The following is a 16328-nucleotide window of genomic DNA, read 5'->3' as shown; positions in this document are numbered from 1 at the left end:
CCTGAACTTCCCTCAGCGCAGGACCCTGAGAGGATGCCCAGAGTCCCTGGATGCCGGAAGCGGGGAATGTGAGGTTCCCTGGCCCACAAGAGGTGTAATTGTAAATACTTTTACATGTTTCAGAGGCCAAAGAAAATGAATACAACACCATGGATGTGACATGGAGGACGTACGGGGATAGCAAGGACACCCACGGCTCAGAAGCCCAGCCGTGGAGTATGCGCACCAGCACTGGAAGGGGAGGTGAGACAAAAACCTTGGTAGCCTGAGACATTTGTGGGGAAATGGCAAAAAGAGCCTAGAGAGAATGAGGTTTGAAGCCCCGCTGGGGAAAGTTGTTCACCAGGCTGACTGGAGGAGCGAAAAAAAATGAATAAATAAGGGGAACCGGCATGGACACAAGCTTCTCTCTCCACTTACCTTACAAAGCCAAGTAAGACAAAGGGCAGGCGACATTTTGGACATACATAAAGTGGCACTCACCATCAGCCAAACAGAAAAACCTGACTCCGGTGGGGAGAAATAACAGGAGGTTAGGACCCAGTGAAGCTGTGGAGCTAATGAACAGAGACTGTGAAAATTTTTCAAAAGAGGAAATACAAATGGCCAACAGACAATGAAAAATGTTCAGGATCACTAGCAATCAGGGAAATGCAAATCAAAACCACAATGAGGTTTCACCTCACCCCGGTTAGAATGGCTCACATACAGAAATCTACCAACAATAGATGCTGGTGAAGATGTGGGGAAAAAGGGACACTAACCCACTGTTGGTGGGAATGCAAACTGGTTAAGTCAATATGGAAGTCAGTCTGGAGATTCCTCAGAAACCTGAATATAACATGACCATTCAACCCAGCCATCCCACTCCTTGGAATTTACCCAAAGGAAATTAAATTGGCAAACAAAAAAGCGGTCTGCACAATAATGTTTAGTGCAGCTCAATTCACAATAGCTAAGACCTGGAACCAACCTAAATGCCCATCAACAGTAGCCTAGATAAAGAAATTATGGGACATGTACTCTATAGAATACTATACAGCAGTCAAAAACAATGAAATCCAGTCATTTGCAACAAGATGGAGGAATCTGGAAAACATCTTGCTGAGTGAAATAAGCTAGTCCCAAAGGCACAAATATCATGTGTTCTCCCTGATTGGTGACAACAAACCGAGCACCAAAAAGGAAAACTGTTAAAGTGAAAGGGACACTATGAGAAACAGTGACTTGATCAGCCCTTGCCCTGACTGTTGATCTACAATGTAATACTTTATCCCTTTTAGTATTTTTGTTGTTGTTCTACTTAATACTATTGGTTGAATTCTGTAATTAATACACAGCTGGCCGGCTCCACGGCTCACTAGGCTAATCCTCCACCTGTGGCGCTGGCACCCCCGGTTCTAGTCCCGGTCGGGGTGCTGGATTCTGTCCCGGTTGCTCCTCTTCCAGTCCAGCTCTCTGCTATCGCAGTGGAGAATGGCCCAAGTCCTTGGCCCTGCACCCGCATGGGAGACTGGGAGAAGCACCTAGCTCCTGGCTTCGGATCAGCACGGTACGCTGGTGGCAGCGTGCCGGCCACAGCGGCCATTGGAGGCTAAACCAACGGAAAAGCAAGACCTTTCTCTCTGTCTCCCTCTCTCACTATCCACTCTGCCTGTCAAAAAAAAAAAAATACACAGCTATTCTTAAGTGTTGAAACTTAACTGAAAAGTGATCCCTGTTAAAATATAAGAGGGGGAATAAGAGAGGGAGGAGATGTACAATTTGGGACATGCTCAAGCTGACTTGCCCCAAATGGTAGAGTTAGAAACATACCAGGGGATTCCAATTCAATCCCATCAAGGTGGCATGTACCAGTGCCATCTCACTAGTCCAAGTGATCAATTTCAGTTCACAATTGATCATAATGATAGGTCTAAGAGTCAAAGGGATCACATAAACAAGACTAGTGTCTGAAAATAACTAACCGATAGAATAAAAAAAGGGAGAGAACAATCCAACATGGGAAGCAGAACACACAGCAGACTCATAGAATGATGGATGTCCTAAATAGCACTCTGGCCTCAAATCAGCCGTTAAGGCATGCGGATCCAGCTGAAAAGCCCATGAGAGTATTTCAGGCATGGAAACCAAGACACTCTAAAAGACCTAAATGAAGGATCACTGCAAGTGAGATCCCAGTGGAAAGAACAGGCCATCAAACAAGGAGGTACCTTTCTCTGAAGGGAGGAGAGAACTTCCACTTTGACTACGACCTTGTCTAAATATGATCAGAGTCAGTAACTCAAAAGGCTTCCATAGACTTGGCAGCTCATGACAAGAGCCTTGAGTGATTACTGACACCATAAACAAGAGTGTCAATTTGTTAAGTCAACAACAGGAGTCACTGTGCACTTACTCCTCATGTAGGATCTCTGTCCTTAATATGCTGTACATTGTGATTTAATGCTATAACTAGTACTCAAAAAGTATTTTTCACTTTGTGTTTCTGTGTGGGAGCAAACTGTTGAAATCTTTACTTAATATATACTAAATTGACCTTCTGTATATAAAGATTATTGAAAATGAATCTTCATGTGAATGGAAGGGGAGAGGGTGTGGAAGAGGGAAGGGTTGTGAGTAGGAGGGAAGTTATGGGGGGAAGCCATTTTAATCCGTAAGCTGTACTTTGGAAATTTATATTCATTAAATAAAGGTTAAAAAAAGACAAATATCATGATTTCTCTGATATGTGGCAAAAAAAGTAATGAAATTATCACTTGAGCATATGATTGTTATATTTAGCTTGTGTGTATACGCCTGTGGAACTGTAATCTTCCTACGTTTTCCTTCACAAATATTGTGATTAGAGGCGAATTTAAGCCTGTGAATATAGAGTGGATTAAAATCATGTCTATGCAAAAACTGATGAGTAGAAGGTAGGTAAAGGGGCAGTGGGGAAAGCAGGGGAATGAGGGAAGCATGGCTGCCTTCCTGTCACTGTACCGTTATATTAATCAAAAAATTGTTTTAAAGAAAGAAACAAGCATGTAAATATGGTAATTGGTAATTGCATATCACTCTTGGTTTCCTAAATAGCTCCATGTGGATGGCGCTCCTCACAGCTTTTTTGGTTTATAATTTACACTGTCAGAGTCTCTTACTTAATAGAGTTATTATTAAAATAAGTAGGTGTACTTGTTTTCCTCCCTATGTGCTCTCCAATCTTCTTTCTTTATAGTTATAGTTTTTATAATATTATCAACATTTTCAGAGATTTTTTAAAGATTAATTCATTTTTTCGAAACAGTGATAGAGAGAAGAGAGACAGTGAGAGAGATCTTCCATCTGCTGGTTCACTTCCCAAATGGCCGCAACGGCTGGGGCTGGACCAGAACAAAATCAGAAGCCAAGAGCTTCATCTGGGTCTCCCTCATGGGTTCAGGAGCCCAAGTACTTGGGCCATCTTCCAGGCACATAAGCAGGGAGCTGGATAAAAAGTGGAGCAATCAGGACTCAAACCAGCACCCATAGGGGATGCCAGCATTGCAGGCAAAGGCTTAACCTTCTATACACAGTGCTGCTAGTGTCATTATTTTTTAAATAGAAATCTTTCTTTATAATACAAGTTAATGGTTCTCAAACATTTTATTCTTGAGGATTCATTTGGTCTTGAGAATCATTGATGAGTCTGAATACTTTGTGTTCACTGTATTAGAAAATAAAATTTTTAACATTTACTGATTATTTTAAAAAAGCAAAAACAAACCTGATGCATGCCAAAAAAAGAAAATATGATATTTTCTTTCCTATTTTTATAAAGCCTAATCCTAGAAAATATAGTAATAACTATGAAAAATAATTGCTTTCTTTATGAATTTGATGATTCCTATATAATAATTGACATATCTTTGCAGATATCTTTTCAATGGTATGAGTAGCTATGATTCTATACATTTTACAGATGAGAAAACTAAAATACAAGTAGTATAATTTCTCCAGGTTCATACAATTAGTATTTTGTAGAATGGAGGCAGGCTAATGTCAAAAGCTGTGCTTTTAATACAATGCTAGAGTGGGAAAAATTATGTATAGAAAAAATCATCTTAATGGAAAATATTCAATCCTACTTATCAACTAATTAATGTTTTTACAGCCTTAGAAATTAGTTCTCTAGGTTTCAAAACTATCTATCTTGAATGATTTCTAGGATATAATAAATATTAATCTAATAATGTCAAAATTATGCTTACTGAAATAGGCCAGTCTCAAAAAGACAAGTATATAGTTTCTGTTATTTGTGATAACTAATATTTAGAGCACAAAAATGTGATATATATATATGAATGAAATTAATACCATGAGATTTCATTATTGTTTATAGCCCATGTCTATATTCCTGAGGAACAGTGGCCTCTACTTACTGCTTGCTGAATCCTTTATTTAGTGGAGGATTCAGCTTGTGATTATAAAGTAAATTGGAAGTGTGTCATCACAAAAATTAAAAGAAACTTAAGAAAGGAAGGAGGAGGTAGCATGGGAATGAAGCAAGTAGGGAAAGGGTGAAAGGATCATTATGTTCTTAAAGCTGTATTTATCAAATGCATGAAATCTGTTCCCTTTATATAAATAAATGAAATAAAAAAGTATAAAGAGCATCTGAGCATTGTGTGAGATGTACTGAAAGTGCCTTTGTTCTATTTGTCTAACTAATATGAAAACTAATATGAAGAGTACTAAAATAATAGGGCCAAAAATTTTCAAAAGGAGAAAAAGAGAAGGAAGGGAGAAAGGGAGGTGAGAGGAAGGATTAGCAACAGGATTAACTTGTTAGAAATGTCAGCATTGACCCCACAATCTATTTGGGGGAAAACATTTTGAAAATAGCTACAGATTGAATTCAACAAATAAGTGAATTAATTGCTTTCAGGTTCACAGACTAATTTTCTAATTAGAAAATATAAAAATGCTGAGATTTTGGATTTAACTATATGTGTGAAAGAAATGGGCTATTTGGAACAATTCTTTTTTTGAACATTTATTTATTTGAAAGGCAGAATTACAAAGACAGAGGGAGAGAGAGAAAAGGAGAGGGGAGAGAGAGAAAAGGAGAGGGGAGAGAGAGAGAGACCTTCCAACTGCTGGTTTGCTCCTCAAATGGCCCCATCTGCAAGGGCTGAGCCAGACAAAAGCCAGGAGCCAGGAACTGGTGCCCATAAGAGACACTGGCATCACAGGTGGCATCTTAACTTGCTGCACCACAGTGCTGGCCCCAGAAAACTCATTTTTATCTTATGATAAAAATCTCATTTTATGATTACTTTAAAACACTATTCTTAGTGACTGTTTCATGAGATACATCCAGAAAGTGTGTCGTTAGATTAGACTTCATTGTTAAAAGTCTTCACTAAGCCACACTCTATATTTTCTTCTGTTCCAAGAGAGACATATGATATAAGGAAGCCTAATTCCACTTTCTGTTTTCAGTGAAGCCTATATCTTTGTTATGCTGGAAAAGGACTATGACTGCATCATTCTTAACGAGTTTCACTCACAGGAAATCGTAACTCTTTATTCTTTCATCTCCGGTCCCATCTGTACTCACAGTCTGAAATGCATTATGACTTCAAGGATTATGATAACCTTGTAAAATATTCTTATGATAAAAGCACTTAGTTGACAACTGATTGCTTTGCACAAGTGGTATATATCTTTAAGCTATCAAGACATCAGTAAGTATTGTGTAAATGTGAAGTCATACAGTAAATGTTATGGCATATACTTATGTTGCTACAAAAGTAACACACACAGGTATTGGGAAGTATGAGTAAATTCTAGACATCTGCTGATGTGCAGTATGAAGAACTAAATGTCTATACATTGCATTGCCATTTCCAGTCTATCTCAACTTCCATCAGAGATGTCATGGTTGCTTCTACTGACAGATTTTTGGATTTATAATTCTGTAGGGTATGCCTACAGTTACCAATGCATTTGGATCAGCAGTTTTCAACTCTAGTGTACATTAGAATCATAAGGGATCCTTATAAAAATATTGGTAATTTGGCTTCATATCAAACCAATTCAATCAGAGTACCTGAGGTATGCATGGGGCTTGCACATCACTATTTTTCAAAACCCCACAAGGTGCTCTTAATGTGGAATCAAAATTAGGAAAGGCTAAGTTAAACATTCAAACAGATTCTGAGGATATAATCCTTATAAGGAAATGATCTGGACAGGAATTTTTCTTATCTATACCTTTTGCATTACTAGGCAAAAAAAAAAAAAAAAAAAAAAAAAAAAAAAAAAAACCTTTATTGCTCATTATTCCAAATGGAGATTTGGAACATGATCAAAAGCACTTGGAAGTTAGAAATAAAGTTAAAATATATGTCATGTCAGAATCTTCAAACTATTAGATATTAGTCTTAGTGAATTTTGGGCACATTTCAACTGGCCTGCCAACTTTCAAATCCTCTGCAATTATTATACAAAATGTACTTGAAACCAGCTTAATTTATTCTTTTCTCTTCTCCTTGATGTTACTATAGATGGAAGTGGAACACCATGCAATCGTGTTATTTCAGACAATAAAACAAATCATCTACCACGGAGAAGCAATCAAGCCATTTAAACTTGTCATGGCAGACTGAACACCTGTCTTTTTTATTTTTAGGGTCTGACTACATTCCCCTGGTAAATATAGTGGAAAAAGAACTAGCAACATAGTAAAATAAATATTTCTTCAAGAAAGTATCATTTAATTGAAGTATCTAATCAATATATAATAAGCTTAATATATAGTAGTGTGAAATTTTATAGGGAACACTCATATTTAAGAGCAATTAGCTTTATTCCTTTCTTTACAAAAAGAAAATCCTCTTGAACAAAACTCATTGGCTATTTTCTTTTGGGGAGATTTTTGTTAATTTTCTTTAGCATAATAAAAATATTGAAAGTGGCAATGAATTCTACAAGCAAGCAAGTACTGATAGAATCTCAAATGACGATATTTTAAGCTATGGGGGATTTATTGATATGAAATTTCGCTTATTCATAAATCACATTTCAACTTATGTTGTATTATGACTTATATTTCAACTTATAATATACTAACAGGTGGTATGGAAATAGGACAGTGAAAGGAAGGTAGTTTGAATGATGCCATTTACTATGGGAGTTCAAAGCCCAAGTAGAACAAATTATTTTATATCAAATAAGTGATTGTTAATGAGTATGGAGACTAACGCATTTCTTTGTATGCCTAAGGTCAGCCTATTTTCTGTAAAGAACCACATAATCAGTATTCTAGAGTACTTGAAAAATTCCTTCTCTGTTGCAGGTACTCATCTGTCACTGTTTATTAAAAACACCATGGGCAATGCATAAATGAATGGGTATGGCTGCATTCCAATAATATTTTATGTAGTTACAGAGGTCATTGGTAGACTGCTATTAGTTTGAGAACACTTGATTCTATCAACTTTTTTTTAAAGTGAAATTTTGTCTCTTAAAAATGTCTAACTGCCTGAAAATTGATTTGAGGGCAAAAAATAAGTAAATAGAATAAAGAGATTATTCGACAGAATATAGTAATAAACTAAAGTAAGAGTTTGAATACATGAAACAAAATTAGCTGAAGACTGCAGAAATTTCCTTTAAAATTAATTGAAATGATTGGTAACTGGTAAAGACGTTTCAGTTTAAAATTAATTGTATCTTCACGTGTGAGACTCCTTTGCGTTTTAGTATAAACAAGTTTTCCAATTCTCAGCACCTCCAAATTTAGAAGAAAATAAAGAAAATGATAAGCTATGTAAATTGCATTATGTTAGACATTTTCTAGAAGTCCCCAGAGTGAAACCACACTGCTTGAGAGAAATATGATTGAGGCTGGAAGGTGAAGTCCTAAGAGTCCGTATTAACTTAGCTCTATTTAGTAAGATAGTCATTAGAAGTATGGAGAAGAGGAGAACTTGGCTTTAACTCTGCAAGCATTATAAACTCTTTTTTCTACATCCAGTTCTTTTATATCCCTAATGGATTTCTTCAGGGCTACATTTCCAAGGTCTCTGTCTCAGGTCACTGAGAGTTCTCTACCTCTGAAATACATTTCCCAAGATACAAACATGGTTTAGGACCAGTTTTTTCGTGTCTGTGATTAATCTTTGTGGAGCATGTTATTTTTTATGGACCTGGAGAGGCTGAGTGAAATTAAATTATGAATTTTTTTTTGACAGGCAGAGTGGACAGTCTAGGGTCTTCCTTTTCCGTTGGTTCATTCCCCAATGGCAGCTGCGGCCGGCGTACTGTGCTGATCCGAAGCCAGGAGCCTGATGCCTCTCCCAGTCTCCCACACGGGTGCAGGGCCCAAGCACTTGGGCCATCCTCCACTGCACTCCCTGGCCACAGCAGAGAGCTGGACTGGAAGAGGAGCAACCGGGACAGAATCCAGCGCCCCGACCAGGACTAGAACCCAGGGTGCCGGCGCCGCAGGTGGAGGTTTAGCCTATTGAGCCCGGCGCCGGCCATAACTTCTTTCTTCAGTTATTTCTTCTGGAGAATTATTTATCAAATGTAATTAAAGAAAGTGGTCAGTGTACGTGAACAAACATATAGTAGCAGAGTTACCATTTCTCAAAAATAAGCATTGGAAAGGAAGAAGAAAAAGAATGTGTAATACTGATTCCAGGTTTCCTGAGTTGGGGTGAAGGCATCATATCCATCCTCAGAGGTTCTCAAAAGGACATAGTTTTAATAGTTAAATAGTTGAGAAAGCTGTGTAATGTGAATCAAATCAATTAGTACTGGTTTGAGCTGAGAACTTAATAAAATGTTAGCGGTAATAATTTTATTAATGTTATAATTAAAAATAATTACTATTAATGATGTAAGTGCTTAAATAACATAATGGAAAATAACTATTTCTCTTAGAAAGAAAATAAAACTGAAGGAAAGTACAGTGAAGAATAATGTACTTTAAAAATCAATGCCACCATAGCTTCAATATTTTTCAATTTTCAGAAGCAAATGGATAAATTAATTAGGATGAACAGGCATATAATTGGATGATTTAAACTCTGAAATTCTTAGAAAAGAAAATTGGATGCCTCTACAATCACACACACACAAAAAAAGAAACGTAGCAAAAGAAAGGAAAATAGAAAAATGGAAGAGAAACATGGGTGAGAGTGTGGCACAGCAATTAAGACAATGTTCAGGACACCCAAATCCCATATCAGAGTAACTAGATTCGGGAGCTAGCTCTGTTTTCCAATTTGTTTCCAATTCTCATTTTCCAGCTAGAGCACATTCTTTTTTTTAATGCTTTATTTATTTATTTGAAAGGTGGAGTCACAGAGAGGCAGAGCAGAGAAAGAAGTCTTCCATCCGCTGGTTCACTCCCCAAATGGCCTCAAGGCCTATCTGAAGCCAGGAGCCAGAAGCTTCTTCTGGATCTCTCGTGCAGGCACAGGGGCCCAAGGACTTGGGCCAAATATCTACTACTTCCCAGGACATAGCACAGAGTGGGATCAGAAGAGGTGCAGCCAGGACTCAAACTAGTGTCCATACGGGATGCCTGCACTACAGGCAGCGGCTTTACCTGCTATTGCACAGCTAGTGCACATTCTGGGAGGCAGCTGATGATGGCTCAAGTAGTTAGGTATCTGCTGCCCACCTGGGAGACTCTAAGTTCTGGGCTCTTGGCCCACCCCTGACTGAGACTGACCAATCAGATGGAAGATCTATGTTCATCTCTGTCTCTGTCTTTCTCAAATAGAAAAAATAAGTTAAAATTTATTTATGAATTTTTTGAACTTTGAAAATGAAGTTGAAATGTCCTTTCACACATTTTTCAAAATGTGGCTTATTAACACAAAAGTGCCTTTACTATCATCTGATAAATACATATCACAAAGTTTTACCATACTGGCACAAGTAGATAGTGTGTAAGTAATGTTTCATGGGAAAATAAATTGGATATCATTGTCATTTACTTACCATTTCAATACTACTTCTCTTAGAACAAGTACTAAGATTTTTTTTGACAGGCAGAGTGGACAGTGAGAGAGAGAGACAGAGAGAAAGGTCTTCCTTTGCTGTTGGTTCACCCTCCAATGGCCGCCACGGCCGGCACACTGCGGCTGGAGCACCACGCTGATCCGACGGCAGGAGCCTGGTACTTCTCCTGGTCTCCCATGGGGTGCAGGGCCCAAGCACTTAGGCCATCCTCCACTGCACTCCCTGGCCACAGCAGAGAGCTGGCCTGGAAGAGGGGCAACCGGGACTAGAACCCGGTGTGCCGGCGCTGCAAGGTGGAGGATTAGCCTAGTGAGCCGTGGCGCCAGCCTAGGACTAAGATATTTTAAAAAGCTTTGGAGTAATAACCATGTAATGCAACTGCACATTGAGTGAAAGACCCCTGTGATGGCAGAGATGCCCTCACTCTTTGTGTCTCAGTGTTCACACCCACATGGCTACCTGGAATTCATCTCCAGAGGCTTTGCTCATTTCATATTTCATACCTCTCTTTTCATTGATTTTTTTTCCAATGTTCTAATCATGAGTTTAAAATTCTGCATTTCTTTCATTCATCATATTCCTTATCTGATTGCACTTTTCTGCTCTGAGCTATTATTAACATCAATGAATGTTATTTAATAGATGGTAACCTAGTTTCATTCACTTAATGAACTCTGTAGTTTTTTGAATTTCAGTTTCATTGTTCTTCCATTAAATGCAAATTTTATTATTTCATTTTGTGTCAATGGATGAAAGAAACTCCTAAAAATGGATTAATTACTTATTCTGGAAATTTATCAAAAGAGTTTGTTTCCTGTTTTTTCAAACCATTGTAAAATATAAACTCAGCTGAATGTAGATAATGTGAGTCCATGGTTCTTCAGGAAATTCAATCTGCAACTAGCAGTGAGTCATGTGCGTGATGCACATCAGAAAGGATAGAGCTGATTTAAAAACAAAACAAAAGCATTTAAGGCATTTTTCTGATATCCCTTTAAGCTTAGTTAGATTATGATTTATAACTTCACTGATTTCTTATTCTGTCCTCAAAAATTTGATACAAATTTTGGACCATAGGCAATTTTCTTTACTATGGCTACTTCATTGCCTACAGAATACAGTCTATATTACTTAGATGGGCTACATCCCTCGTCCTTTGTCTTCTCCTTCTGAATCACGTTGATGGCCATTAATCTCTCCTGCTATTTCTGTAAAGAAACTCTCCAGACTAGAAAAAAATCCCCATATGTTACATTATTGATAATTTATACCTCAATTTTACTTTATAGCAGTAACCATAGCTGCAATTAAATAATTGTCTGTCATTTGACTTCCTTTTTTAGCCTGGGATTCATCTTTAAAGTTATAACCCAATGTAACTATGGTTTTTCAATAAAATTATTTTTAATATTAAAAAAGGAATATGGTTGCATAGCATAGAGCCTTACTTAAAGACTCAATAACTATACCTTAATGTATTTGTATTCTTGTTATTATTTACCATGATCATATCTACTATCCAGTGAATTTCTTGTATTACATACTAGGCAGACCAAATGCTCCCTTTTTTTACTACAAATTTTATATTGATGACTATAACATTAATACTGAAAGCTCAAAAAATCTTCCTGTTGGATAGCCACCAAAACTTTTCCATAGGTATTCAAATTTCATATAACTCAAACCTAGTGAATATATCACCTTCCTGCACGAATTTCTACCAAGGAAACCATAGTTTACTTTAGATGCAAACTATAAACATCTCTTAGACACCCTCTACCCTCCATAATTCTGCTAGTTAACAAACATAGAAATCTTAATTCCATCTTTTTTCCTCGTGATCCAATAAGATAACAAGTCTGGATAACCTAGCTTGATTTTCCTTTGTTAATTTAATTCTACAACAGATTTCCACTATATTTTCCACTAATTTTCTCACTACTATAGTAGTGAAACATAATCCGAAGTGAGTTTCTCTGTGCTGTAGTTTTGTTATCATTACAATATTCTTCTGGCATATAAGCAATCTATTCAAAGCTCAAATCTGATGACACCACTCAACTGTATAGTAAATGTTAATATTTCATCTATAATTTAAATTTAACAGAGTCAACATGCAAAGATATCTGGTTATTGTCTTTGTCTTTAGCAATATTCAAATGGCTTATTTTTTCTAGTAAATTTCAACTTGTAATTTTGTCCATATCATACTTGATATTGCTTGTTTCTTCTCTACATTGTTCTGTGAAAGCAGACATATCTCTTCCTACCACCTAGTTGACACCTATCCATGCATCAGCATTCAGTGGAAGAATCAGTTCATATAAAAAGCAATCCTCCTGTAACTACACAGTCCAGGTCTGTTCTCAGCTTTCTGTTTATAACTGTGCTGCTTCTTCCACTCAATTTACCATGTGATATCTGCAATATTGTTAAGTCTCTTGAAGGCAAAAATTATATCCTTACTTGTTGTATTCCCAGCAATTCTATTTATTTCTAGTACACATAAAACAATACCAATTTTATGAACAAACATATTTAGGAGCTTAAAGACTTTGAATTAGGTCAGATACTTAAAACAAATTATTGATTCCATATTAAAATGTTTCCCATTCTCAAGTCTGTCAGTCATGCTGTTATGTGGAGACAAAGTTTTTCCATTATATTGTAATGCTAGTCTATACTAATTACCTAATTTTTTAATTTCTCTGCTAATTTTTCTAATAATATCATAACTCTGATTATAGTTATTAATTAACAGGTAATATTTTATTAAATTGAAAATACTGACAAATAATGAAGTTCAAGGGATAAAACTTTCAGCATTAATTGATTGTGATAATTAAGTATTTTTCATTCAATATTGTTTTGTTTGAGTCCCCTATTTTCAAATGCTGAGCTTCTGGCTTTAATGAATGTATCTTATTTTATTTTCTGTCTTAGTTACTTGCCTAGCAAAAAAAATGTTGCAGCCCAATAGTTATCCCTTAAATAGTTTTGATAGCTTTAAATAGTGTTATATTGTAGGAAGGAGAATTGATTGATTTTATTGACTTTACAAAAGTAGTTTCCATAATGAAATATTAAAGAATGATTTAGTAAAGTTGGCTTTTTATGAAGAGATTGAAATAATGATCTTTTAGCTACTGTGATATTCACAGATATCCACCAATGACATTTGATTAGAATATAAAAGTTACTCATAATGCAATCCTAAAAATAAAATGCCTAAAATTTAATAATTATAATAAAAATAGCATTGATTGATTTATTTTCACCTTTGAATGCTCACTGATCATAAAATCACCCATTTGTAGTTTCTTTGTGGAGTTCAATAAGTCAATAAAATAAAACATTTAAAACATTGCCACATTAACCAAACTGGTTTTTCCAAGGTGTTGGCTTACTGATTCATTAGCAAACTTGAACAAACAAATATAAACTAACACCAATTACCAAAATGCTTCCCCCAAGGTAAGCCTGTTTTTTTAAGAGAACATGATCTGCAAGAACACAAGATATGAAATGTTCTGAAGAAAACGTTAACAATTTCTGTTACGAATGATACACATCATCACTACAATAGGGTTTGCTATGGCCATGTGAAAACTGCAATTCCTTTCTATTTTCCTTGCTTTTATTTCCCCTTCATTGTTTTGCAGTGGAGAGAGATTAATTTTAATTTTCTCATCCTTAAAATGGAAATAACGGTAACTACCTTTTAGTACTTTGTAAGTAGGGGATATCATAAATGTGTATGCCCTGCAAACAGTAGTTATAACGTGGATGTTGACATCCACAGAACTCCACCTCTTCCTTGAAAATATGTTTTGCTTTCTCTACCTCTGATGCACTGTTGTACTGCACGGTCTAGAATTCTTTCAAGGAATTTTGATATTACCAGCATTTGCTGGTGTTCTGACCTTTCCCAAGTTAGAAACAGATATTATAAGCCATTGGTTACTTGTGGACTATATTACTTGGCCTCACTGTTAACAATGAGATAAGCACATTAACATGAATTAAAGAAGGTGACAAGTATCAAGAAGTTAAGGTCCTGAAGGGAATTCTCATGATTTGATTTGTGTACAAGGTAGTTGGTTTCCAGGACACAGGACTATCAGTGCTAAAACCAGAAATATTTAAACTGAACCAAGTTTTCCACCTTATTATGTGGACATGATATGATCTTGATCACTGTTGTATATATACAGCATCAAGAAGTACCTGAATTTATCAAGAAGTTCCTGACTATGTGAATAAATGCATTCTAATATAAAATTATGCAGTCAATTAAAAATTTGTTATCATGTTCTACTTTCTCTCCTGTGGTGTTTTTCCCCTCTTATCCTTTCTATCCTGTTCATGGTTTCAAAATATTAATAATTCTACATATAGACAAATGGATTATTCAGGGAAAATTTGATACTTGAAGTTAAAACATTCTTTTAATGCTCAACAAATGAGAAGACAAGTGAAAGTACTTTCTAAGCTATAAACACCTATATTTTATGTGTAAATTTTCTTATAAATGCCTAATGGTATACTTTCCAGTTTCCAAGAGCCCATCACTTTTTTCTGACATTGGTTTGATTGTGGATTTTTTACTTCTTAATATTAGTGCTTGCTAATGTGACTTTCAAAAAACAATTAAAAGTCAGTCTCAGGATTTATTACAAATTGTGTTTTATATAGTTTTGTGACGTCAGTAAAAATGAAACTATGTTGGCCTATAAATGAGATTTTATCTTATTATTAATTTACTATATGATGAATAATTTCTCTATCTGAAAGTTGCCACTAGTTTTTTATGGTAAGAATAGTAATATTTGTGTTCATAATCTTGTGTATTCATTATATATGCATAATCAGTACCTTTTAAAGAATTTTTCAATACTGTGAAATTGCTCATTCTTCTTGGAGGTAGAGTTATTATATTAATCATAATAAAATACCAGATTGGTTAAGTAGGCTTTAAGAATAGAAGTAAAAAGGGGCACTATTCCAACAATGCCCAGGAAATAATTTACCCATATAAATGAGTTGCCCCAATATTGTTTACAGATTGCTAAAAAATAGTGATGGTTCTAATGTTATAGGTTTCTTGGAACACTTGACAACATGCAGAGAAATGAAACCAAGGACAAATGAATTTCACCATGAGGTGAAGTTATCGATTGAAGAACAAAAGTAGAATTGAGCATACTAACATAACCATTAAGTAGTTTAACATGACTTGTTTGTAAGAATCTTGAAAAATGTTTCAGGTCTGACTGCATAGTCCACGTTTGTAGCATTAGAATTAACTCGAGTTCATACTCTAACAATCTACATATCCAAGAAAGCATCTTTACAAGCATGAATTAGTGTGCTTGCTGGCTGTTGGAAAGATAAATTGCATTACTTTCCTCTTTCATTTTGTAAAACTTTATTATTTTAAAAAATAGAAATAGCCACAGGACCTGAAAGTCCAAATCAACATTTGATTTTTGTTTTAAAAATTTTAAGATTAATTTTAAATATATTTCATTTGTGTAGAAACCCGATTTCTATAGTATTACAAATTATGATTAAAAGTTTTTTATTGTAACTACCATAATTGTGCCATAAAATATAACATGATTATACTTGTGTATATTTTAATATATTTAGTGGGACTGATGTTTCATTTATCTCTTAGACAATCATATACTTTACAAATATAGCAATTGTGCTTAATTAGCAATTGTCGAGTTCCATTGTGTTTTCACTTTTAATGTGGAACTAAGAGCTGGAGAAGTAAGGATATTAACTAATTGTTGTTCAGAGCCTTACTGATATGTAGACATACTTAATGATAAAGGTGCTCATAATGTATTTCTCTCATAATAACTGAACTAGGAGGCTGTTCCAGCAAATTCTCAGGGCTAAAGTTCACAAATGAGAATGCGTTTCACTATCATGGAAGAGACCAACCCCTCTTTAAATAACAAAAATATATATATATATACTCTTTCATTAAGATTTTTAAAGAGCACACATTCACTACTTACATCATCCAGAGAAAGACAAACTTTATATCATTTGGGGAAGTCAAATTTAGCAATTTAGAATCAATTGTATATTAAAATAAACATTTTCTGGATTATGAAATCAAATTAAGGCTTCATGCTCTGAAGTTTCATAGATCCTGGGTTTCTATATTTTGTGCAAGGAGTATATAGATTTGCTAATTTATTGCAAACAACAAAATTTATGAAGCAGTCTTTTTTGATACCATGTGCTTTCCTTAAAATAACTTCATTTTTTATCTGCTTTTCTCATCCTTTTCATTTATAAAGGGC

This window comes from Oryctolagus cuniculus, chromosome 1 (assembly GCF_964237555.1).
Source record: "Oryctolagus cuniculus chromosome 1, mOryCun1.1, whole genome shotgun sequence".
Classification (NCBI taxonomy): Eukaryota; Metazoa; Chordata; class Mammalia; order Lagomorpha; family Leporidae; genus Oryctolagus; species Oryctolagus cuniculus.
Note: the sequence above shows the minus strand (reverse complement) of the source record.